Here is a 23644-nt window from a genome sequence, read left to right as displayed (position 1 = left end):
TATGACACAGAAACATTCCTCATTCTCAACATCAAGATTTATGTAGCCAATTAGTGACTAACAGAGAAAATTGGTTGGCAGAAAAATAATATTCTTTATGGTACAACAAATAAAAATCCCCCTCTAAAGGACATGGACACAAAACAAGTTCATAAAATGTTGTTTTCCTGGCAGATACTTATTACAAAAAAAGGAATGGAAAAGAATATGAAAATGATTTGGCAAAAAGTGCTTAACCCCTTTTTGTGCCAGAGGCGGCAATGTTTTAAATACAAGACACCTCCACCTATTAAAAATCTTCAAAATAAACACTTGGTATATAATGAGTTCCTTTATCTGCTACATATTGTATGTAGCCTTAGTGCGGTATGCCTACTCTCCACATCAAACAACCATCACCACTACTAGAAAGTGGGCTCATCAGAAAGCAACTCAAAAGGCACTGTGTGAAAAGAAGTGGAAAATTAAAGCTGAAGCTGTCTAGGAAGGCTTTAATTTACTGGCGTGTACAGTATGCAAATGAGATTACACAGCTTAACTGCATCATTTATGTCCATAATAACGGCATCATCATTACAGGGCTCAAATTAAATTACACCATAATTAGCATATCAAAGTGATTGGTTAAAGTTTAAAACAAATACCCAATTTTGTTAATGAACAGCTGTAATTGTCTTGTACACTCCAATGAAAACACCCTAAACAAATATATGCTTAAGAATCAGTTTTTAAAATTCTAATGCTGAAGAAGCTACGAGAATCAAAATTGAAACAGTAAATTACCAAAAGGCTGATGATACAAAATTTAAAGATGTAGCTTTTCATTTTATTCACTAAAGAACCCATTAAACCATAAGCTCTGGAGAACTATGTAAATTATCTGCCTTTCAAGGTAGAGCTGGGGCAAATCCACTCCATCAACTAATGATGGACCTCATTACATGCAGAGAGTATTCATAATGAGGAAGCAGCCGCCCGCCATTCCACATTCTAACATAAATCCCTATGAAATGTTAATATCTCACTTCTAATTAGAGACTACCAAGTCCAAATGTGCCTTCATGTGTAATAAGTAGCAAAATACATTTCTGTTTTAATAGTACGTTGCAAAAGCACCACATATATGTTTTTTATTAAGTAAGAGCACTTGCAGTTTTTGCTTCCTTGCTGCTTTTGGTGACTACAAAATGCAATCAACTGATAGAAATGAAACCTTTGTCTTGCGGTAATGAATACAGAATCCTTTACCCAAGTCTAAAAAAAATCAGTATTAGAAACCAGTTTTCACGCAATGGATTGTCCAGCTGGAGTCATTAAAACAGCACTTCCACAATCACATGGAATCAACAACAAAATAAATACAGAATAGAAATAAAAATCATTGTACAAGGGAAAAAAGCAGGTTTTATACCTGAGCCAGTCACACCATTGTCTGTTTCAATTTAAACATTTTATTATAATTAGTGCATAATTACAACAGTAAAAACCATGTTCATTTTAACGACAGTAACTTTTATAAACTGAAGGTATCTTGTCACCCAGTTACATCTTTCCACAATACATTTTACTAAAGCACCAATAATTTTAGTGCCAAGAACTGCTCTAATCTGAATGTCAATTCCTTGCAGTAATCAAACAGTGTAATTAAAGAAGAAACAAGGCATTCAGTCCTGCAGATTATCAAGAGCTTCAAGACGTACAGCTAAAAATCATGTCCACAATAGAACATCCTTTATCACATTCCTCTACACAGACAATCAGCATGAAGCACTACTTCTTTACAGAAAATCTGTTAAAATTCATATTGACAAGTTTATTATCAAAACCCCAAGTCCAACATAACTTAGCAAAACTGGACCTTGTAATCACAACCTTCTATCATACAGATTATCACGTCTTCACCATGTGACTATTTTCTATGCGAAATAAAAAGTTGAACTTCATTTAATACTATTCATTCATTTTGTAAAACATTAAGAAAAATGGAGGAAAAATGAGTTTCACAATGCATACTTTTCTCTCTTGAAACACAGCTATTTAATTCACTTTTTCCACTGACACAGGTCCTAGCAGCTAATTTCTCTTTCTAAACCTTCTCACACTGTAGGTCGAACCATCAAGCGCTAGAAAGACAAACCTCCAAAAACCACTTGTCCCTCCCACAGTGTCCCATTGTGGAACAACCTACCTTTGTTCTAGCGTTACAGATAACTTGCGAGCCTCAGTAACATGAGGATTTTGGAACGGATGTGAGGTCTCAGATGAGTTGCAGGCAGATGAGAAAAGATGGGCATGAAAAAACTCAGCACTAGCTGACAGTCACTGCCAACCCAAGCAAGTATTTACAGCACTATTTACACTAGAGTGAGTGCACCTCAGCCTGAACACGTCCAGAACTGATGGCATTTTTTTCCATAACTGGCAATTAAAACAAAACGCACAGCTCTGTGATTGTTTTGGCGACTGAGGACAATGATACACAAAATCAGTATTTAATCACTGGGATATGTCTTTGGTAAGTAGCATGAGGGGTGACAGAGGTTCAGGCCTAAAACAGCATGCTTACCTTAATATTCCTAATAAAGGGAACCTTCAAACCTCTACTCCTGATAACTCAACTGAGGTGTAAGCAGAGCTCCATCTCAAGGAAGCAGGCACTCGCTGAAAGCTCTCTACAGAGCAACAGAGACATAAGTGATTCACATGGCCAGACATATAAACTACAGCAGCTAGAGGGAACTGTAATGCTTGGGCAGCACGGAATAGCAGGTTTACACATACAGTGCCCAGTGTCAGAGGAAGAGAGTTGCTCAGGATTTATGTGACACCTTTTTCCGGGAAGCCTTTTGTGGAATTGTACAGTTTGTTTCTTATTGTCCTCACTGTTGGCTCTAAACACAAGCTGCTAGAAAATGTTCCCCGTGGGGGCCCCCAGACCCTGCGTGCTGCCTTTACAGGGAGGTAACCATATTAGGATGTGTATGGTAAAGTAAACAATAACATAGTTGCAATGAAATGGAATTTTTTTTCCAGCTAATGGTGTTTGTCAGTCCTCTTTTAGCCTTTCCCACTGTGCAGCTTTTTTGAAATACTGCTGTGTTTATGTAGGAAATTTTTTGTCAACTTAGGACAAGCTTCAGACCTTTATACAAAATAAACAAGTACAGAATCTAATAATGCTTTACTGTTGTGAGAGAAAATTATGTTTAGACTCACAAAGTCAAGAATGCAATGGTTCTATTATTCAATATAAGTGTTTTTAAAAAATAACTACATTCATTCATCCACTTGCACTCCCACACACACACACAAATCAAGGTTACAGCTTTAAAAAGATGCTGTACATAAACTACTCTGGAAATGATTTCAAGTTAAAGATGCACACCCCAACTACTGTGCTGGAATAAAACTTAATGCACCACACAGACATATCAGAATCAATAAATCAAGGGAACAAGTATCAGTTCATAAGTTCAAAGGCATGGTGGCCAACTCTCTGCATCTTAACGCTCAACCAGTAGTACCTTGACTATCCGTTCTTTGTAGACAAGATCAGGTTTGGAAAGAATATTTTTTCTAGCATCCAGCAGATGTTTTCTTACACATGCATTGCAGGATGCTTCAGCCTTTTTAGTTGGCTGTGCAAGTACAAGTACAAAATATTAAACATTCCACCAAAATCAGAATAGTGAGACAGCTAGATACTGCATTCCAAAATTAAGACTTTAAATATAAACAGTGAATCATGTCATGCTGGACTTTTGTTGCACCATTTAGATTCTCATAAAAGGCAATTTCTGTAAGCTAATAAACAATACAATACCATTCCAACTTCCAGTCTCTTTAGATGAGCATTACACACCAACTCGATTTTTATTATATTTCATTAAAGGTAGTACAGCTTGCATTATGATATTAAAATATTGTAGATGTGCCTTGAAGTCTAAAGCCATTTGTTTTGCAATCCGTGCTTAGCACTCAACTGGTGTTAATTTAACTGAAGCTCGGACTTCCGGTTGTGGCTATGCCTAGGTAGGTCGCACGTTCGGCAGCTCCCGCCGGGAATGGACTTTTGGGCTCTTCAAAAGGGGCCCCAACTATAATTGTTCGATGGCTTCCAGTGTGGGAAGGTGACAGCAAGGTTCCCCCGACACTATATGGATTGGACCAGGAGTGGAGCGGTTAAAAAAGTGATCCTGGTGCAGCGGAAAGGGCGAGGGAGGAAAAGCAAGATGGCGGCGGGTGGAGACCAAGCAGCGTGGGTGCAGTGGTCGCAGGAGCAGCAGGAGTTTCTTAAATGCTGCTTTGCGGAGCTGAGGACAGAAATGCTAGCGCCAATGAAGGCGGCGATTGAGAAGCTGTGGAAATCCAGAAGGCCCAAGGGGCGGCGATCCGGGAGGGGCGGCAAAAAGCCTCGGAGAACGAGGATGAGATCTTGGGCCTGGACGGTGAAAGTGGAGGCGCACGAGGCACTGCACAAGAGGTGGGCGGAAAAATTTGAGGACCTGGAGAATAAGTTGAGGAGGGAGAATCTTCGGATTCTGGGTCTCCCTGAAGGAGTGGAGGGGCCCAATGTCGGGGCATATATGAGCACGATGCTCAATTCGCTGATGGGCACGGGAGTTTTCCCGAGGCGCCAGGAGCTGGATGGGGCTCATCGGGGTCCTGGCAAGGCGACCCAAAGCCAACGAGCCGCTAAGGGCTGTAGTGGTGAGGTTCCACCGCTTTATGGACAGGGAGTATGTCCTGAGATGGGCCAAAGAAGAGCGGAGCAGCAGGTGGGAGAACACGGAGATCCAAATTTACCAAGACTGGAGTGCGGAGGTGGCTAAGAAGAGGGCTGGTTTTAACCGGGCTAAGATGGTTCTCCATCGGAAGGGGGTGAAGTTCAGGATGCTGCAGCCAGCGCGATTGTGGGTCATGTTCCAAGAGGCATGGAACTTTATCCAGTCTGAAAAGTTGGACTCAAACTGAGGGTTTGTCATGGGGGGATGTTTACTGTGTTTACTGCGTTTGGAGAATGTTCTTTTTGTTTTGGTGCTTGGTGGGGAGGGGTGAATGGATTTCATGTGGGGGCTGTGGGAGAGTGTGGGCGTCGGTGTTGGAGGGGCAGGGCCCCGCGGAGGAAGGGGGGGGGGTGGAGGCCCGAGATGGGGAGTTGGGGTAAGGCCGCAAAAAGGAGCTGCGCCAGAGGGGACGGGGCCGGCTCAGGAAAGCGCGGGCTTTTTCCCGCATTAGGGGAGGCTGGGGGCGGGGCCAGGGGGAAGGGTGGTGCTGGAGAGGAGCGCACTGACTGCCAAGGGGTGGTGGGATTCTCACACTGGGGGGTCGATGGAATGCCGGGAGAGGCCGGGGTCAGCAGGAGTCAGCTGACTTACGGGAGTGTCATGGGGGGAGCAAAATGGCTAGATGAGGATCTAGCGGGGGGAGGGGGGTGGGGGGGGCTGGGATGCTGCTGCATTGGCCAAATGGGGAGCTGGAAGTAGGAGAGGTAGTCGGGGCGGGAGTCCGCCGCCTGGGGGACTGGAGGGTGCGGGAGGCGCGGGCACGTGGCTGCCTAGAAAATGAGATGGCTAGTCGTTGGGGGGGGGGGGGTTAGCCCCCTGATCTGCTGATAGCTTGGAGAGAGAGACTAGGTCCAGGACGGGTAAGAGGCCGGCTGCGGTCAAGGTGCTCAGGGGGTTTATGGACCAGATGGGGGGGGAGTGGATCCATGGAGGTTCGCCAGGCCACAGGCCAGGCAATTTTCCTTCTTTTCCCACGTCCACAGAGCCTACTCCCGGATAGATTTTTTCATTTTGAGTAGGGCGCTAATCCCGAAAGTGGAGGGAACGGAATATTCGGCCAATTTCATCTCGGGCCACGCCCCGCATTGGGTGGAGCTGGAGTTGGGGGAGGAGAAGGACCAGCACCCGCTGTGGTGCCTGGATGTGGGACTGTTGGCGGTTGATGGGGTGTGCGGGCGGGTGCGGGGGTGTATTGAAAGATACTTGGAGGCCAACAACAACAGGGAGGTGAAGGTGGGGGTAGTCTGGGAGGCGTTGAAGGCGGTGGTCAGGGGAGAGCTAATCTCCATTAGGGCCCATAGGGAGAAGATAGAGAGGAGGGAGAGGGAGAGGTTGGTGGGGGAGATATTAAGGGTGGACAGGAGTTATGCAGAGGCCCCCAAGGAGGGGCTACTTAGTGAGCGACGGAACCTCCAGACAGAATTTGACCTGATGACCACGGGGAAAGCAGAGGCACAGTGGAGGAAAGCGCAAGGGTATGAGTATGGGGAGAAGACGAGTCGGATGCTGGCACATCAGCTTCATAAGAGGGAGGCAGCGAGGGAGATTGGTGGAGTTAAAGATAGAGGGGGGAATATGGTGCGGTGAGAATAAACTAGGTATTTACGGACTTCTATGGGGATCTGTACAGGTCTGAGCCCCCAGCGGGGGTTATGGTGATGTGACGATTCCTAGATCAGCTGAGGTTCCCGAGGGTGGAGGAGGAGGAGGTGGCTGGTTTGGGGGTGCCGATTGGGCTGGAGGAGCTGGTTAAAGGATTGGGGAGCATGCAGGCGGGGAAGGCCCCGTGGCCAGATGGGTTCCCGGTTGAATTTTAAGGGAATACGTGGACCTGCTGGGCCCGTTGCTAGTGAGGACTTTTAATAAGGCGAGGGAGGGGGGGGACCTTGCCCCCGACAATGTCCAGGGCGCTGATTTCTTTGATTTTGAAGCGGGACAAGGATCCATTGCAATGTGGGTCGTATAGACCGATCTCGCTCCACAATGTTGACGCTAAGTTGCTGGCGAAGGTGCTGGCTACGAGAATTGAGGACTGTGTCCCGAGGGGGATTCATGAGGACCAGACAGGATTTGTGAAGGGTAGGCAGCTAAATACAAATGTGCGGAGGCTCCTCAATGTGATTATGATGCCCTCGGTGAGGGGGAAGCGGAGGTAGTGGCAGCTATGCACGTGGAGAAGGCCTTTCATCGGGTGGAGTATGAGTATTTTTGGGAAGTGTTGCGGAGGTTTGGGTTCGGGGAGAGGTTCATCAGTTAGCTCAGGCTGCTATATAGAGCCCCGGTGGCGAGTGTGGCTACGAACCGGCGGAGGTCGGAGTACTTTCGGCTGTACCGGGGGACGAGGCAGGGGTGCCCCTTATCTCCCTTGTTTGCACTGGCCGCTGGCCATGGCACTGACGGGGTCCAGGAAATGGAGGGGATTGGGCCAGAGAGAGAGAGGGGGGGGGGGAAGAGAGGAACACCGGGTGTTGTTGTATGCCGGTGACCTGTTGCTGTATGTTGCGGATCCAGTGGAGGGAATGGCGGAGGTCATGCGGATCCTTAGGGAGTTTGAGGACTTTTCGGGGTATAAACTCAATGTAGGGAAGAGTGAGCTCTTTGTGGTGCATTCAGGGGACCAGGGAAGGGGGATAGATGAGCTACCGCTGAAGAGGGCGGAAAGGAGCTTTCCGTGCCTAGGGATCCAAGTCGCTAAGAGTTGGGGGGCCCTGCACAAGCTCAATTTGACGCGGTTGATGGAGCTGATGGAGGAGGATTTTAAAAGATGGGATATGCTGCCACTCTCACTAGCAGGTAGGGTGCAGTCGGTCAAAATGATGGTCCTCCCGAGGTTCCTCTTTGTGTTCCAGTGCCTTCCCATTTTGATCCCTAAGGCCTTTTTCAAACGGGTAAGCAGGAGCATCATGGGATTTGTGTGGGCGAATAAGATCCCGAGGGCGAAGAGAGTTTTTTTGGAGCGTAGCAGGGACAGGGGGGGCTGGCGCTGCCGAATCTGTGCGGCTATTATTGGGCAGCCAATGTGGTGATGATCCGTAAGTGGATAATGGAGGGAGAGGGGGCAGCGTGGAAGAGGCTAGAGATGGCGTCCTGTGTGGGCACAAGCCTGAGGGCGCTGGTGACGGCACCGCTGCCGTTCTCGCCGACAAGGTACACCACGAGTCCGGTGGTGGCGGCGACGCTGAAAATCTGGGGGCAGTGGAGGCGACGCAGGAGCGAGGTGGGAGCCTCGGTTTGGTCCCCGATTCGGGAGAACCATCGGTTTGTCCCGGGAAGGATGAATGGGGGGGTTTCGGAGCTGGCATCGGGCAGGGATTAGAAGAATGGGGGACCTGTTCATCGATGGGACGTTTGCGAGCCTTGGGGCGCTGGAGGAGAGGTTTGGGCTACCCCCGGGAAACGCTTTCAGGTACATGCAAGTGAGGGCATTTGTGAGGCGGCAGGTGAGGGAATTCCTACTGCTTCCGGCACGTGGGATTCAGGACAGGGTGATTTTGGGTGTATGGGTTGGAGAAGGCAAGGTTTCGGCGATTTATCAGGAGCTGCAGGAAGAGTAGGAGGCCTCGGTGGAGGAGTTAAAGGGCAAGTGGGAGAAAGAGCTTGGGGAGGAGATAGATGAGGGTCTGTGGGCTGATGCCCTGAGTCGGGTTAATTCTTCCTCCTCATGTGCCAGGCTCAGCCTAATACAGTTCAAAGTTACTCACAGAGCGCACATGTGACAGGGGCGAGGTTGAGTAGTTTCTTTGGGGTGGAGGACAGATGTGGGAGGTGCTCGGGGAGCCCGGCAAATCACGTCCATATGTTCTGGTCGTGCCTGGCGCTGGATGGGTTTTGCGAGGACTATGTCCAAGGTGGTGAATGCCCGGGTCAAGCCGAGCTGGGGGTTAGCATTATTTGGGGTATCGGACGAGCCGTGAGTGCAGGAGGCGAAAGAGGCCGGTATTCTGGCCTTTGCGTCCCTGGTAGCCCGGCAGAGGATTTTGCTACTATGGAAGGATGCAAAGCCCCCTAGTGTGGAATCTTGGATCAATGGTATGGCAGGGTTCATCAAGCTGGAGAGGATTAAGTTTGCCTTGCGAGGGTCTGTGCAAGGGTTCCTCAGGCGGTGGCAACTGTTCCTAGACTATCTCACGGAGCGCTAGGTGGAGGTCAGCAGCAGCAGCCCAGGGGTGGGGGGGGGGGGGTTCTTTTGGGGTGGCGTTTGGGTTAAGGTGGGTTTTTTTCCCTATTTTAGTGTTTTCTACTGTTATATGGGGGGTTATTGTATTCAAGGGAAATCCAATGTATAATTTCTGCTTGTTGTGTTTTGTTTCTTTTTCTTGTTTGGGGGGGGGGGGGTTTGTTGAACATTTGTTGAAAAATTTGAATAAATATATATATTTTTTTATTTAACTGAAGCTCAAGAAGCAAAATGTAGCCAACTCTCCTTTTAAAAATATATCAGCAATAACCTCTAATATATTGCAGCTTCACATAATAAAACATCCAGAAATGCTTCACGACTAAACAAAAATTGATAAATAACAAAAGGAGACATCAGAACAGATGATCAAAAGCTGACTCAAAAGAGGTAGGTTTTAAAATCATCTTAAAGAACGACAGAGTGACAAAGAGATTTAAGGAGGAATCTCAACGGTCAGGGACTTGGCAACTGAAGGCATGCCATTGTGATGGAGTGATTGAAATTTGGGGTGCCCATGAGGCCTGAATTGGAGGACTGCAAATATCCCACAGGGTGCAGGCTATGAGGAGGTTACAGAGATATATATAGAAGGGCAAGACTGTGGCGAGATTTGAAAGCAAGGATGAGAAATTCTCAAATCGTGATATTGTTTTAACAGGGGCCAATGTATAATTTTAAATTACTAAATAGTATACTGCGTTATACCCTTGAAAACTCAGCGATTTTAAATACAAAGGGCCATTTACATGGTTGTCTAGTGATAGATTGGGAAAGTAGTAAGTTAATTCAACATCTCTTTTAACACACTCAGTTCCTTTCCATAAGGATAAAGTACAGGTAACACACACGCGAAGTTCATTGTAACAAGCTTGAGCCATGAACAGCCTACATTCATTCTTTCCATCGTGGAAAGCAACAGCTCTCCACCCCTTTCCCCAACCTCTAATTTTCTTCAGCCAACATCAATAAAAATCTAAAGGGAAGGGGATAAACTGTTTGTCCTGCCTGTGGTCGTGAAAAAACCAAAGCCACCACTATTTTGACAGATCACAAGAAATTCTAAAGTTGTTTCTATTTTCTACAATCATTCTGAAGCAATGTGACATTCTATGTGTTCTCTTACTCCTAACGCAAGGGCCTTGGGGCTGTTTAGCTTGTCACTATGTTTAACTACTCCTCTGGAGCTACCGAAGTACATTACCGGTAGTTACAGCTCATGAAAAATACAGCGACAAAACTGCTAGTGGCAGAAACATTAAACTCTCTTGTTAGCAGCCACCCCCATGTGGCACTTTAGCACCAGCAAGTTGTTTATTATGTTCTGTGCCAGGCAATGGGATTAAATAAGGTTCTTAAGAATCAAAGTGTTATAAATACATGAAACAAAACAGGTAGCACAATTCATTCAGCCAAATTTTTAAAAAAACACTGCATGTGTGTTTTTCCCAGTATTTGGTTTTGTTCCTTGTTTGCATCTTAGATTTTTTTAAAATTAATAGATCAAGTCAATTTATTTCTAATGTTCTAATCTGGCAAGGTCGGATGGACAACAGCACTAATGGGTGCCTACATCACAAGCTTCTGCAGTCACTGCTTGATGGTTACATCACCGTTGCTATGGCACTTAACTGACTATTAATTTCTGACAAAAGGTGATTATGAAACAGACAGCTGAATTCCAAGTAGGTGTCTCAGCACAGCTAGAGGGTATATCATTTAAAATAAAAACGGACTCTACAGGTTTTCCAATTACTTTAAAACATTCTTCTGTGAATGATTATGCGTGTTTTTAGATATATATATATATTGTGCGTATATAATACATATACATATATATACTTACTATCGGTACTTTCAAAAATTCTCCAATACTTTCTATTACTAAACCCAGTGTGCACAAGTTACTCATTAAACAAGGTTGCAAATTCCACCGAAGGTATCTCCTATAAAGGACAAACCGTTTATTTACCTTCTTTTGAGTAGTAGTTGCTTATTTAAAGCAATCTTCTGTTACAACCACCTTTTGTACTCACTCTTCCTACCCTGGAGACAAAAAATGATAGAATCTGATTGGACGTTTGATGGTAGTTACCTTGTCTCAGCATTTCACTAGCAACACACATCAAAGTATAAATACAAATAAAACAAAATGCTTCCCATTGTGCTTAATGGCAAATAACTTGCAGCAAAGTTAACAGAAACAATGAAGTCACAGGACGACTGCTTATCGGTACCAGCTAGTGCCAGGTATTCGCATAACAAGCCCAAGCTGCTGTGTGTGTGTGAGAGAGAAACACAGCAGATGAAACAATTTTTCATGTGATTATGCTTTCTAACTCCAGATGCCTCTGGACTTCTTTACAGTGCAAATCACTTCATGTATCACTGAACTTAGCCATTTCTTCTTGTACTAGAAGTAAAACCCATGATTACAGATTACATGAGTAAAATCCTGCAACACAGTAGCAAAATAAAATGGGTGGAACCAGATGCCATCTGTCCTGGTTCACGCTACATGCTTCCATATTTATTAAATTAAATGGAAATACAAAATGAAAGGAAGCAACAAACAAAATCTGGTTTGTCTGGTGTGCCTGTGTACGAGCCCTCAGCTTCTTCTCCCTGTATAATCCTCAAACACGAAACATCAATGCTTGAGCGAGCTGCCCTGAAAAGCAATGCTTTCACTGCATACTTCCTTTCTCTTTGACTTCAAAGTTTAGTAACAGCAACTGTTTCTACTTTAAGATCTCAAGAGACATGAAAAGGCATCCAAGGTGAAATAAAACAAAATCTGGCAGAAATCTTGTCTTTTCAGGCCTAAAACTCTCAATACTATCTCAAGCTTATCAGAGATCTAGTATGGATTATTGGCCTTGGCCCCCAAAATTTGAACTGGAAAATGGTTGTAAAACTAAAATAGAAAAGGTGAAGTATCATTTCACACTTTGATTTTGTTGTTACACTATGAATATGCAGACACGTTAAGACAAGGATGTGTTGTATCCAATTCCTGTGACATCTTTACTCTCATCTTCCTTTATTCTCTGCAAGAGACTGGCCAGTCAAGATATGGTACAGTTTCAATTTACTTTGCATGGAATTAATTTAACTTTTATGCAAGGAGGCTATATCAAAATGTAGTATAGATGATTAAAAGCCACAACTGACTGTTTTGAATAGGAGCATTAAAATTTGCCTCTCGCAGATACGCACACACCTGCACAGTTAAATGCAAGGAAATTTCCCTGAACAGTACACACTGTTTTATTTCTGAACAGGTGGCAGGATCTGGATTGAATTCTGACTTGACTCCATTGAGAAATTGGACCCAAATTTAACCCACTCAAAACCCCTTCACTTGCAGATTTCAAATCGGGCCTGGATTATTTCTGCTTTGCCACGCATTGCTTCGAGAAATAAACTATCTACAGACTGTGAGAAATTACTCATCTTTTCTTGATTCTTGACAGATTTTACTCATTGATGCTGCTTCAATCCATATCATCATCATTACACTTGCATTAAAGTTTGGATTTCATTGTTGAGAAAATTGTGTCGGCTCCTTTAAGTGGTCATTTTTTCTTAAGGTCAATTTGCTACAATGATACTTGCAAACTGAGACCAGATAATACCCGAAATTGCTCTGTCTGATCTCCAATATATAATTTAATGCACCTGAACCTTAGGTGTTGTGCAAAGGTGGCTTAAGGTTGCAATAGATTCAGACATATGCCATTATATTCTGAAAATAGACATCAACAAGCAGCGTGCCGCGGTGCAATGTGGCCGATAAAGGATGGGAGACTCCGTTCCCGGGATCTACCCAGCTTGCCATGTCGCGCGTAATCTAACGCAATCTTGCGAGACATTGGAATGTGAAGCTTGCCCATTGTGGGCGGGATGACCTTTAAGCAAATCTGCATATTAGAGTGAGACAGGACGTGATCGAACATCCATGTTGCGCCTGAAAAGCAGCTTGCCGACTTCCGGGTGCGGCGATGACCAGCTGAGTCGCACGTTTCGGCAGCTCCCGGTGGAACGGACTTTTGGGCTCTTGATAGGAGCCCCAACGGCAATTTTAACGGCTAAAAACACTGTGCGGTAAACCAGAAGGGAATTCCCCCTGGACACGGATGGAAAAAGGAGAGGAAAGTGGCTGGATTGCGGAGGATCCTCTAGAGCAGCGGCAAGGAAGGCAAGCACAAAGCAAGATGGCGTCGGAAGGTGGCCGTCTAATATGGGGCCCTGACCAACAAGAGTTCCTGCGGCGCTGTGTGGAAGAACTTAAAAAGGAGGTGAAGAAGGAGCTGCTGGCCCCGATATTACAGGCGATTGAAGGGCTAAAGAAGGAGCAAAAGACCCAGGAGCAGGAGCTTCGGGTCGTGAAGGCAAAGGCCGCTGAAAATGAAGATGAAATACAGGGCCTGGTGGTGAAGACAGAGATGCACGAGGCACAACACAAAAGGTGTGTGGAAAGGCTGGAGGTGCTGGAGAATGCGAGGAGGAAGAATTTAAGGATTCTTGGTCTTCCCGAAGGTGCAGAAGGGGCGGACGTCGGGGCATATGTGAGCACGATGCTTCACTCGTTAATGGGATCGGAGGCCCCAACGGGCCCGTTGGAGGTGGAGGGAGCTTATCGAGTTATGACGCGAAGACCGAGGGCTGGAGAAATACCTCGAGCCATAGTGGTGAGATTTCTCCGATATAATGACAGAGAGATGGTCCTCAGATGGGCGAAGAAAACTCGGAGCAGTAGGTGGGAGAACGCGGTGATCCGCGTATATCAAGATTGGAGTGCGGAGGTGACGAGAAGGAGGGCAAGTTTTAATCGGGCCAAGGCGGTGCTTCACAAAAGGAAGGTCAAATTTGGAATGTTGCAGCCGGCAAGACTGTGGGTCACACACCAAGGGAAGCACCACTACTTTGAGACGGCGGAAGAGGCGTGGACATTTATCGTGGAGGAGAAGCTGGAATAGGCAGGCCAGAAAAAGAACATTTGGGACAAAATGGTGGGGTGATTACGTGGGATGAAGGGGGGGAAGAAGGGGGAAGGGATGATCTCTCAAGTTGTTAATCTTGCGACCCTGTAACTTTTCTCTCTTCCCCATGTCGTGGGGGAGAGGGGGAAGGGAGGATGAGGAATTGTGGGCGCCGGCCATTAGGGGTGGGCAAAGTGGGAAACGCGGGCTTTGTTCCCGCGCTATGGTAATCATGGCGGGAACAGGGAAGCAGGAAGGAGGGGGCCTCGCATAGTGGGGGCCGAGGACACGGGGGGAAGCCGAGGTCAGCCAGAGTTTGCTGACTTCTGGGAGCAACATGGGGGGTGCAATTACGCTAGAAAAGGATCTAGCGGGGGGGGGGGGGGCTAACTGGGTTGCTGCTGCTGGGGAGAAGGGGGAGCTGGTATGGGGTGGGGTGGTCGAGGCGGGAGGGCGCTGTCGGGGGGAGATACGGCTACGTGGGAACCGGGTGAGGAGCTGGATTGAAAAAGGGGATGGCTAGTCGACAGGGGGGGGGGGGGGGGGGTAAAGAGCCCCCCAACCCGGCTGATCACGTGGAATGTGAGAGGGCTGAACGGGCCGATTAAAAGGGCACGGGTACTCGCACACCTAAAGAAATTAAAGGCAGATGTGGTTATGTTGCAGGAGACGCATTTGAAACTGATAGACCAGGTCAGACTACGCAAAGGATGGGTGGGGCAGGTGTTTCATTCGGGGTTAGACGCAAATAACAGGGGGGTGGCTATATTAGTGGGGAAACGGGTACTGTTTGAGGCAAAGACCATAGTGGCGGATAGTGGGGTAGATACGTGATGGTGAGTGGCAGAGTGCAAGGGGAGGCGGTGGTTCTAGTGAACGTATATGCCCCGAACTGGGATGATGCCAATTTTATGAGGCGTATGTTGGGACGTATCCCGGACCTAGAGGTGGGAAAGTTGGTAATGGGGGGAGACTTCAATACGGTGCTGGACCCAGGGCTGGACAGATCGAGGTCCAGGACCGGGAGGAGGCCGGCTGCAGCTAGGGTGCTCAAGGACTTTATGGAGCAGATGGGAGGAGTAGACCCCTGGAGATTTAGCAGGCCTAGGAGTAAGGAGTTCTCGTTTTTCTCCTATGTCCATAAAGTATATTCACGGATAGACTTTTTTGTTTTGGGAAGGGCGCTGATCCCGAAGGTGACAGGGACGGAGTACACAGCTATAGCTATCTCGGACCACGCTCCACATTGGGTGGACCTGGGGATAGGGGAGGAAAAAGAACAGCACCCGCCCTGGAGAATGGACATGGGATTATTGGCAGATGAGGGGGTATGCTTAAGGGTGAGGGGGTGTATTGAAAGGTACTTGGAGCTTAATGACAGTGGGGAGGTTCAGGTGGGAGTGGTCTGGGAGGCGTTGAAGGCAGTGGTTAGGGGGGAGCTGATATCTATCAGGGCACCTAAAGGAAAGCAGGAGGGTAGGGAAAGGGAGCGGTTGCTGAAAGAACTTTTGAGGGTGGACAGACAGTATGTGGAGGCACCGGAGGAGGGACTGTACAGGGAAAGGCAAAGGCTACATGTAGAATTTGACTTGTTGACTACGGGTAATGCAGAGGCACAATGGAGGAAGGCACAGGGTGTACAGTACGAATATGGGGAGAAGGCGAGCCGGTTGCTGGCCCACCAACTGAGGAAGAGGGGAGCAGCGAGGGAGATAGGGGGGGTAAGAGATGAGGAGGGAGAGATGGAGCGGGGAGCGGAGAGAGTGAATGGGGTGTTCAAGGCATTCTCTGAAAGATTATACAAAGCTCAGCCCCCGGAAGGGAAGGAGAGAATGATGTGCTTTCTGGATCAGCTGGAATTCCCTAAGGTGGAGGAGCAGGAGAGGGCGGGACTGGGAGCACAGATTGAGATGGAGGAGGTAGTGAAAGGGATTGGGAGCATGCAGACGGGGAAGGCCCCGGGACCAGACGGATTCCCGGTGGAATTTTATAGGAGGTATATGGACTTGCTGGCCCCGCTTCTGACGAAAACATTTAATGAGGCTAGGGAAAGGGGGCAGCTGCCCCCGACTATGTCAGAGGCAACGATATCGCTCCTCCTAAAGAAGGAAAAAGACCCGCTGCAATGCGGGTCCTATATGCCCATTTCTCTTTTAAATGTGGATGCTAAGATTCTGGCCAAGGTAATGGCGACGAGGATATAGGACTGTGTCCCGGGGGTGGTTCATGAGGACCAAACTGGGTTTGTGAAGGGGAGACAGCTGAACACGAACATACGGAGGTTGCTAGGGGTAATGATGATGCCCCCGCCAGAGGGGGAAGCGGAGATAGTGGTGGCGATGGATGCCGAGAAAGCATTTGATAGAGTGGAGTGGGATTATCTGTGGGAAGTGCTGAGGAGATTTGGCTTTGGAGATGGGTATATCGGATGGGTACAGTTGCTGTATAGGGCACCGATGGCGAGTGTGGTTACGAATGGACGGGGGTCTGATTATTTCCGGCTTTACAGAGGGACGAGGCAGGGGTGTCCCCTGTCTCCGTTATTGTTTGCACTGGCGATTGAGCCCCTGGCCATAGCACTGAGGGGTTCCAGAAAGTGGAGGGGAGTGTTTAGGGGAGGAGAAGAGCACCGGGTATCTTTGTATGCGGATGATTTGTTGTTGTATGTGGCGGACCCGGTGGAGGGGATGCCAGAGATAATGCGGATACTTGGGGAGTTTGGGGTTTTTTCGGGGTATAAATTGAACATGGGGAAAAGTGAGTTGTTTGTGGTGCATCCGGGGGAGCAGAGCAGGGAAATAGAGGATTTACCGCTGAGGAAGGTAACAAGGGACTTCCGGTACTTGGGGATTCAGATAGCCAAGAATTGGGAACCTTACACCGGCTTAATTTAACACGATTGGTGGAACAGATGGAGGAGGACTTCAAGAGATGGGACATGGTGTCCCTGTCACTGGCAGGTAGAGTGCAGGCGGTTAAAATGGTGGTTCTCCCGAGATTCCTCTTTGTGTTTCAGTGCCTCCCGGTGATGGTCACGAAGGCTTTTTTTAAGAGAATCGAGAAAAGCATTATGAGTTTTGTATGGGCCGGGAAGACCCTGAGAGTGAGGAGGGGGTTCTTGCAGCGTAGTAGGGATAGGGGGGGCGCTGGCACTACCGAGTCTAAATGATTATTACTGGGCCGCCAATATTTCAATGGTGTGTAAGTGGATGGGAGAAGGGGAGGGAGCGGCATGGAATAGATTGGAGAGGGCGTCCTGCAAGGGAACCAGCTTACAAGCAATGGTGACGGCACCGTTGCCGTTCTCACCGAAGAAATACACTACAAGCCCGGTGGTGGTGGCAACATTAAAAATTTGGGGGCAGTGGAGATGGCATGGGGGAAGGACGGGAGCCTCGGTGCGGTCCCCGATAAGAAATAACCATAGGTTTGTTCCGGGGAGAATGGATGGGGGATTTGGAGCATGGCAAAGAGCTGGGGTAGTACAATTGAGAGATCTGTTTGTAGATGGGACGTTTGCGAGGCTGGGAGCGCTGACGGAAAAATATGGGTTGCCCCAAGGGAATGCATTTCGGTACATGCAACTGAGGGCTTTTGCGAGGCAACAGGTGAGGGAATTCCCGCAGCTCCCGACACAGGGGGTGCAGGATAGAGTGATCTCAGAGACATGGGTGGGGGGTGGTAGGGTGTCGGACATATACAGGGAAATGAGGAACGAGGGGGAGATCATGGTAGATGAGCTGAAAGGGAAATGGGAAGAAGAGCTGGGGGAGGAGATTGAGGAGGGGCTGTGGGCTGATGCCCTACGTAGGGTAAACTCGTCGTCCTCGTGTGCCAGGCTAAGCCTGATACAATTCAAGGTTCTACACAGGGCGCATATGACTGGAGCACAGCTCAGTAAATTATTCGGGGTAGAGGATAGGTGTGGGAGATGTTTGAGAAGCCCAGCGAATCACACCCACATGTTCTGGTCATGTCCGGCATTACAAGGGTTCTGGGTGGGGGTGGCGAAGGTGCTTTCGAAGGTGTTGGGGGTCCGGGTCGAGCCAGGCTGGGGGTTGGCTATATTCAGGGTTGCAGAAGAGCCGGGAGTGCAGGAGGCGAGAGAGGCTGATGTGTAGGCCTTTGCGTCCCTAGTAGCCCGGCGCAGGATATTGTTAATGTGGAAGGAAGCCAAACCCCCGGGTGTGGAGACCTGGATAAACGACATGGCAGGGTTTATAAAGTTAGAACGGATCAAGTTCGTATTCAGGGGTTCGGCTCAAGGGTTCACCAGGCGGTGGCAACCGTTCGTCAACTACCTCACAGAACGATAGAGGGAATGGAAAGGAAGAAAGACAACAGCAGCAACCCAGGGGGGAGGAGGGAGGTTTGTATCTTTGGAGAGTAACTATTTTTGACAAGGCAGTTGCCATTTAGTTTTGTTTTTGTTCCTGTTTATATATTATTTATTTATTTGTTTAAAACTGGCCAATGTTATTTATATTGCTTTATTGTTGTTTAAAAGAAAAACTATGTACTGTTATGTTTGGCCAAAAAATTTTGAATAAAATATATATATTTTTTTTTAAAAAAGAAAAGCAGCTTGCCGTGGTGTAGCGTGGCTGATAGAAGCCAGGAGACCCCGCTCCCGGGATCTACCTGACTTGCAATGCCTTGTGAGATTCAATGCAATCTCGTGAGATGTTGCGATATGGATCTCACCCATTGTGGGTGAGATCACCTTTAGGCAATTCTAATTATTAAAGTGAGACAGCTAGTCTCCGTTACATATTCTCAAGTTACCCTAGGCATGGGATCAATCTCCTTTGCCTCGGAGACGGCGGGTGAGCGCCGATCAGTACTGGTCTCATGAAACGAGGGCCAGACGGAACGGTACATGTGGGGGTGACCCTAGGGATCAGAGGCTCCCAGGTGCATGCCCTTTGGGCAGGGTGGTACACTGGCACTGCTGGCATTTTTAGCGTGCTGGCGATTGGACCATGGGTACCCTATGACGGTGTGGGGGAGGGAGGGAGGTGCAGGGTACACCTATAGTGCGTTGGGGGGTTGGGGTCACAGAGATCGGGACACCATTTAAATTTGGCATCCAATCTCTCACTGTCCTGAGGAGATCTGGTGAGCGGAGCTCCTCAGCGTAGAAAACAGGGCTATGTGTGGCCTCGGCTGCACATTCCCTGCTGAGGCCCCTTATCTAACCAGAGTCACGTGAGATAGTGTGTTTCTCGGCACTGTGAGCGCTGAGAAACACGCAGCTAAACACGCTCGTCATGGGACACATTTCCCATTTGGTTCAATCGCGCCCTAAATATTTTTCTATTTGGAAAGTTCTTTGGTCCCGACCCCACTGTCCTTCCTAATTTCTAAATTCACGGCTGTTTTTTTATAAGCACATTTAAATGTATGATGGTCTCCACTCGATTCACACTGCATGTATGGAACAAAGCTGCAGTTAATAAGTTGCAGAGGAAGAACTCAGTTGGTTCCTCCTTAACACTGATGCAAGTTTGCCAGCAGATACCTGCACTGTAAATTATCTGAAGCACAGGAGGGCAGTACAATGTGGCACAGTGGAAATGTTTTTTTAGTTGTTGCGTAAAATGTTGAAACCAAACTCCCGCAGCTTGGAGTCATACATCCAAATTAGACACTGCACGCCTTTCTAAGATCAACAGAAAGGTTTCAGAGAAGCATTGGGTGGAATTTTATCATGTTTTTAAAAAAAAAGTGTTGCTATTCCAACCAAGACTTTTAAGTACTTGGGTGGGGGGGGAGGAGAGAAGAGTGGGAGAGAAATGGAAAGGACAAGACTCACAGTGTCATGCTGACAGCAACCTTGGCTCAAGAGTTTGGGGCTCCCACGGACACAGGACTGCAGCATAAAAAACATTTTTACTTTTGCAGTTTAAATCACGAGGCTGAATGAAGCCATACAAAAGGCAGTTTGAATTACAAATGCACAGATGTTTGAGAAAGTAGCTCTATGCCGCCAGCAAAATTGCAGGAGCATGCGCAAAGCTTATGTACGTAGGTATCCAGGTTCCCTTCCCCCCCCCCCCCAGTGGGTTTAAGGGCAGGACAAAGTGGCAGGAGCTGAAAAATCCGTTTCCCGCCAAAGAAAAATGACAGTTTTTCCCGCCCATCGTGGTGTGTCACCATATCCGCCAGAGGCTGGCGTGAAACCACTTTGCATCCTATTGGTGGCTGGCCAGAACCATCCCCCTACCCACATCCAATTTTCTGTGCTGCCAGCAAGATATCACGCCAGTCTGGTATATATCTGGATCGAAATGGCATGCACATGTCAGAATTACGTGCATGAAGGCCTGGGCACTTCACAGAGATTGGAAGGGAACGTGTAGGTCACCAGCGACTGTTGGCTCTGGAACACCATGTCCAACAGTGGGTGGGGGGTGGGGGGGGGCATCTACAAGATGGATCTTCTAACTTCAGGACCTTTCAGGTGGTAGATCCTCTCCTTCAACAGTGGGAAGTTGATGTCCGGGCACCTTTAAAAATGGCACCCAGATAGGCCAGCAGGGTCAAGTCATACAACCCACACTGCCACGCAAAATGTCAGGGGACCCCAACCGCATAATTAGGCCATTTCAGATGATATGGCATGAATTCTCACAGGTGTTAGCAGATGGAAACACTCCCCATTCCCGCCACTACCACAGGGCTCAATCCCAGATTCGAAAATTCCACCCCATATGCCAAGAGTCAATAGCCATACAGTAATTCTATGGTTACCAATCCAAGGAGCCACTCCATATCTGCCAGTAAGTCAAGTAGTGGTACAGTTGTCCAAACCCAGTGATAGAATAGCATGATCTATCCTGATATTTGGCTTCATCTTTATCATCAAGCCCGAGTCAAAGCAACAGTCAGATCAACCAAGTACAAGCACCAAATTGTGGCAAGCCAATGCTTAGTACTGAGTGTGCAATGTACTCTCAATTTCAGATGAAAGCAAAATATTCTGGTGCTTAAAGTGTGAAATAATAACAGAGCATGCTCGGAATACTTAACAGCTCTGACAGCTTCTGTTCAGAGCTTCTGTTCAGAAAGAAACAAGAGTTTAAAAAAATATATATTTTTATTCTCCTTTTTCAAATTTTCTCCCACATTTACACCCATCAACAATAAACAATAATCAGCAAGATATGCCAATCCCCATAATAACAACGATCCCATCCGCCCACCAACCCCCAAACATCAGCCCGCATGTTTACATAAACAAATGACAAAAAGGAATCAGGGATTACCCATAGTCACCCTTAATCTACACAGCCCCCCTCCCCCCAGCCCCCCCCCCCCCCCCTCCACCACCTCCAACTAATGTTCGATGTTATCCAGTTCTTGAAAGTGCATAATAAATAGTGCCCATGACTTATAGAACCCCTCCGAGCTTCCCCTCAGTTCGAACTTAACCTTCTCAAGGGTCAAGTATTCCAACAGGTCCCCCCGCCATGCCAGGCAGCAGGATCCGCCTTCAGGCGATCAACGAGGCGAAGGCTATGATATCTGCCTCCGCTCCCGTTTCCAACCCTGGCTGGTCCGACACCCCACATATGGCCTCCTGGGAACCCGAGTCCAGTTTTACACGCACCACCTTGGCAATTGCCCTAAACACCTCCTTCCAGTACTCCCCTAGCTTTGGACAGGACCAAAACATATGAACGTGATTCGCACCCCCCCCCCCCGCCCCGCTCACACACATCCTCTACTCCTTCAAAAAATTGGCTCATCCTCGCCCTCGTGAGGTGCGCTCTATATTCCACCTTCAGCTGTATCAGCCCCAAACTCGCACATGAGGTGGAGGCATTCACTCTCCGGAGCACCTCACACCAGACCCCCTCCTCTATAACCTCTCCCAGCTCTTCCTCCCACTTTGCTTTGATCCCTTCCAGTGGTGCCTTATCCTCTTCCAGAATAGCTCCGTACACCGCTGACACTGCCCCCTTCTCCAGTCCCCTTGTCGTCAACACCTCCTCCAGCAATGTGGAGGCCGGTTCCTCTGGGAAGCTCTGTATCTCCTTCCTGACAAAATCCCGAACCTGCATGTACCTAAACACTTCTCCCTGCTCTAGCCCATACTTCGCTTCCAGCTCCCTCAATCCTGCAAACCGACCCAGAAGAAACAAATCCTTTAGCGTCTTAATCCCCTTCTATTCCCATTTCCGAAAACTTCCATCCCACCTCCCTGGCTCAAATCTGTGGTTCCCCCGAATCGGCATTCCCCTTGACCCTAAACCCAACCCGAAGTGTTGGCGAAACTGCCTCCAGATTTTCAATGAAGCTATTATTACCGGACTCCCTGAATATTTCCCCAGAGCTATCGGGAGCAGCGCTGTTGCAAGTGCCTTCAGCCCCGACCCCCTGCACAAACTCTCCTCCATTCTGACCCACTGAGAATCAACCCCTCTGACCCAGCTCCGCACTTTCTCCGCCCAGTAGTAGTACAACAAGTTCGGGAGACCCAAACCCCCTGCCTGCCTTCCCCTCTGTAGCAGCACCTTTCTCACTCTGGCCACCTTCCCTCCCCATATGAATGAGGTAATCCTTCCCTCAATCTCCCTGAAAAAAGGCTTTGGCAGGAAAATCGGTAGGCATTGAAAAATAAACAGGAATCGCGGCAACACATTCATTTTAACCGCCTGTACCCTACCCGCCAGTGACAGAGGAAGGCCATCCCACCTTGCCAGATCGGCTTTCACTCTCCCCACCAAACTAGTGATGTTGTACCTGCGAAGCCTCCCCCACTCCCGGGCAACCTGCACCCCCAGATACCTAAAATGAGTCCCTGCTCTACGGAATGGCAGCCCCCCCACCCCCGCCCCCGGCCGAGACACCACAAAGTACTCACTCTTGTCCAGGTTCAACTAGTACCCCGAGAAAGACCCAAATACCCGCAGTAGCTCCAATATTCCTCCTATCGACGCACTCGGCTCCGACACATACAGCAGCAAGTCGTCGGCATATAAAGACACCCTATGCTCTATCCCCCCCCCCCCCCCACCCCCTGCACTATTCCTTTCCATGCTCCCGAACTTCTCAATGCGATGGCCAACGGCTCAATCGCAAGTGCAAACAGCAGGGGGGACATAGGACATCCCAGTCTCGTCCCACGGTAGAGAGAAAAGTATCTCAAACTGATATTATTTGTGCGGACACTCACCTTTGGTTCCTTATATAATAGCTTTACCCAGTTCACAAACCTTGGTCCAATCCCAAACCACTCCAGCACTGCCATCAGGTACCCCCATTCTACCCGATCAAACGCCTTCTCGGCGTCCAATGCCACAACTACCTCTGTTTCCTTTCTTTCCGCCGGTGCCATAACAACGTTCAAAACCCTCCTAATGTTCGAAAACAGCTGCCTCCCTTTCACGAACCCCGTCTGATCCTCCCCTATCACCTTCGGAATGCACTCCTCCAGCCTATCCGCTAGTATCTTCGCCAACACTTTTACGTCCACATTCAGAAGTGATATGGGCCGATACGACCCACACTCCGTCGGATCCTTATCTTTTTTTAGTAACAGGGAAATCGATGCCTGCCCCAAGGTTTGCGGCAACACCCCCTTCCCTATCGCCTCCTCAAACATCCCCACCATCAGGGATGCCAACCTATCCTTTAAATTTTTTATAATATTCCACCGGAAACCCATCCGGCCCTGCCACCTTCCCCAA

The 23644-nt window shown here is 48.1% G+C and overlaps 1 protein-coding gene across 17 annotated transcripts in view; it reads right to left on the bottom strand.

Moving 5' to 3' along the window:
- Positions 1-23644, bottom strand: part of foxp1b (forkhead box P1b) — a 739458-nt gene that overhangs the window by 428979 nt on the left and 286835 nt on the right. For 12 of the 17 annotated variants that reach the window (XR_011934140.1, XM_072472250.1, XM_072472248.1 and 9 more), the window contains one exon: positions 10937-11010. The exons of 4 other annotated variants lie outside the window; for them this stretch is intronic. The gene's annotated coding sequence lies outside the window, so the exon portion shown is untranslated. Of the gene's footprint in view, positions 1-2566; positions 2587-10936; positions 11011-23644 lie in introns of those variants that run through there. One more of the 17 variants, XM_072472259.1, reaches the window with a different exon arrangement.

This window comes from Scyliorhinus torazame, chromosome 13 (assembly GCF_047496885.1).
Source record: "Scyliorhinus torazame isolate Kashiwa2021f chromosome 13, sScyTor2.1, whole genome shotgun sequence".
In the NCBI taxonomy this organism is placed as follows: Eukaryota; Metazoa; Chordata; class Chondrichthyes; order Carcharhiniformes; family Scyliorhinidae; genus Scyliorhinus; species Scyliorhinus torazame.
This window is presented reverse-complemented; position numbering and strand designations above follow the sequence as displayed.